This window comes from Tribolium madens, unplaced genomic scaffold (genome assembly GCF_015345945.1).
Source record: "Tribolium madens isolate multiple individuals breed KSU strain unplaced genomic scaffold, Tmad_KSU_1.1 Scaffold_19;HRSCAF=116;Tcas5.2_LG9, whole genome shotgun sequence".
Classification (NCBI taxonomy): Eukaryota; Metazoa; Arthropoda; class Insecta; order Coleoptera; family Tenebrionidae; genus Tribolium; species Tribolium madens.
The window spans coordinates 557,033-560,137 of record NW_025400983.1 but is presented as its reverse complement, the minus strand read 5'-3'; the positions used below and the strand labels follow the sequence as shown (position 1 = coordinate 560,137).

Genomic DNA, 3,105 nt, shown 5'->3' with positions numbered 1-3,105 from the left:
TTCAAAAATAAGTCGAAAAACTACTAAATTAGTTAAAAAAATGTTTTATTTGTTTTTTTATAATATCATTCAAAAGATATCCTCTAAATTATAGTGCTCAAAAGTACATTATTTTGGCCTTTTTTCAAAATTTTAAATACAAAGATTAAAAAAATTACACCTTTCTCAAGTATTTAAGCAGATTTTTGGACTATAATCTCACTTTTTTGCATTTTTTTTTAGAACAAACCAAAAAACACCAAATCAAGTCAACATTTTCACCTCTTTGAAGCGTTTTAACACGTTTTTCAGGTAACAATGTAAATATTTCGCAAAATTTCGTTTAAAACAAGACAAAAAATTACGAATTAGATCAAAAATTGTATTATACAAAGTTTAAAAAAATTGGTTTTTCTTTCTCAAGTTTTTAAACAGGTTTTTGAACTATAATCTCAGTTTTTTTGCAAAATTATGCTAGAACAAACCAAAAAAAAACCCAAATCAAGTCAACATTTACCTCTTTGAACTGGTTTCACACGTTTTTCAGTTTTTTTTTAAATCAAACATAACTACACTTGTTTGTTTTTTTAAGCATTATAAACGTTTTTTTTTAACCAGAAACGCAATTAATTTGTCAAATTTTCTCAAAAATAAGTTGAAAAACCACTAAATTAGTTAAAAAAATGTTTTGTTCTTTTATGATATCATTCAAAAGAAATCTCCTAAATTATTGTGCTCAAAAGTACATTATTTTGGCCTTTTTGGGAGCGTTTAATAGTACATTTTTGAGCCAAAAACAAAATTATTTTTCAAAATTTTAAATACAAAGATTAAAAAAATTTCTCAAGTGTTTAAGCAGGTTTTTGAACCTATAATCTCAGTTTCTTACAAAATTTTGCTAGAACAAACCAAAAAACACTAAATCAAGTCAACATTTTTGCCTCTTTGAAGCGTTTTAACACGTTTTTCAGGTAACAATGTAAATATTTCGCATAATTTCGTTAAAAACAAGACAAAAAATTACGAACTAGATCAAAAATAGTGTTATCTTTGCTTTTGTCAATTTTTAAATTTAAATTTGGTAATTTGGTGAAAATCCGGAAATTCTTCTTAATTTTCTTGACCTGGCAACACTGTTTTCGTAACCATGACAACTCCATTAAAGCATCCAAACGCGTGCTTTAATGGCCTCAGTGTAGTACAAGTGAACCTTGGTTCTTTTGTGTAAAAATTGTTTATAGTTGTTCGTTTTTTTTGGGTCTGTTTATTACCTTTACGTGCTTGTTGAAATTGTTGCTATAAAAGTAAACATTATGTTAACGATCCGAGATTATTCAAATGAATAATTAATATTACATTTGCGCTTCATTGACCATTAAGCTCGCTCCTCATTAGGATTATTGTTATGAGAGCAAACAATTGAGTAAAATCGCAACACAAAAAGGCGAAAAATCGCGTGACTGTAAGTCGTCCACGTTTCATTTTTTTTCTTAAATGCGAACAATGAAGCGTAATTAGCGTCGATTTTCGCGTCTTGGACGTCGTTTGGTCGGTCAAAAACCACAAAATTACGACTCGTTTTCGCCAAACAAAGCGGGGCACTTAAAGATCCGTTTTGGGTAACCATGAGTCACTTTTTGCCTCGGTTTATTTATACGACAAGCAATTACACTGCAAGTTTGATAATTTTTCAACGATTTTGTCTAAATTGCAGTGAGTCGTGTTGAAACTGGAGGAGTTGTGGTTAGTTTCAGYSGATTTTGAGTGCTGTTTGTAGTGTTTTTCAAGTGTTGAAAACTATGCAAAGTGACGAATGTGAAGCAAATCAAATTCAGGTATAATTAATTGTATTAAGGAAATAAACAAGTTTTATGTGTTTCAAATAAACGACTTGGTAAATTACAACGTTGATTTTCTATCTGTCGTATAAGGGAACGCGAATCCGGCAAATTCTAATTAGAGGGTGAGAGATAAGGTGGCTTTGACGGGAAAAAAATGCTACGAAATTAGCAAACAAGAAATTACACTAAACAATTTTTGAAGCCTTGTCATTCTTTAATGATCTTTAAGTTCTAAAAAATGCACAATTTAGTTTTTACAGTTTTTTACATGTTGCTTAAACATTTAAATTGTAAATTGAGTGTTGCCAGCTCAAAAAAATTAAATTTACCAGATCCGAGCTGAAAGAAGAATTGATTTGGTGTTTTTTTGATTTGTTCTAGAAAAATCTTGCAAAAAACCTGATTAAAGACTTGAAAAAAGTAAAACTAAATTTTGAAAAAAAATGTACGCTAAAAATGCAAAAATAACGCCAATTTTGGCATAATTTGGTCAATTTTTGGTTTGTTTTTTACGAAATTTTGCAAAATATGTAGATTTGTTTCTGGCTGTAAAACCTACTATCAAACTGCAAAAAAGCCAAAAATACTGTATTTTTAAACCGAATTTGGCGATTTTTTGAGTGAAATCTCATAAAAAAACAAATAAAACCAGTTTTTTTGTAACTAATTTAGTAGTTTTTCGACTTATTTAAAAAAAAATGGCAAAATAACTGCATTTTTGATTAAAAAAAAAAACATACAAAATGCTCCCAAAAAAAACAAAAAAGTGACATTATTTTTGACTTAATTTACAACTCGTATATAAAAAATAAAAAAAAAAATTTGTTTCTTGACCATTGCGCAAAAAAGTTAATTTTACTAAATGTTTAGACGAATACACGCCTAAAAAAATAATTTCAAAATATTTTAATTTTTTGCTTACCTACATTTCTAAAAATCGTCAAATATTAGAATTTTTACAAGTGTTTTCACCGAATGACTAAATTAGCATAAAAATCACCAGATCTGGTGAAATTTCACCAGACTTGGCAACATTGCTGAGGCCATTAAAGCACGCGTMTGGATGCTTTAACAAAGTTGTCATGGTTACGAAAGCAGTGTTGCAGGCTCAAAAAAATTAAATTCACCAGATCCGAGCTGAAAAAGTTTCCGGATTTTCACCAGATTACCAAATTTAATTTTTTCTAATATTGTCAAAACTGCTCAAAAACACACTTAAGACACTCGACAAAGGCAAAAATAACACAATTTTTGATCTAATTCGTAATTTTTTGTTTTGTTTTTA

The 3,105-nt window shown here is 28.7% G+C and overlaps 1 protein-coding gene across 1 annotated transcript in view; it reads left to right on the top strand.

Moving 5' to 3' along the window:
• Positions 1-1,682: 1,682 nt before the first annotated feature.
• The window catches only part of LOC123015653 (octopamine receptor Oamb), a 90,514-nt gene continuing 89,091 nt past the window's right edge, over positions 1,683-3,105 (top strand). The window contains exon 1 of the mRNA XM_044415523.1: positions 1,683-1,814. The gene's annotated coding sequence lies outside the window, so the exon portion shown is untranslated. The remainder of the gene's footprint in view (positions 1,815-3,105) is intronic.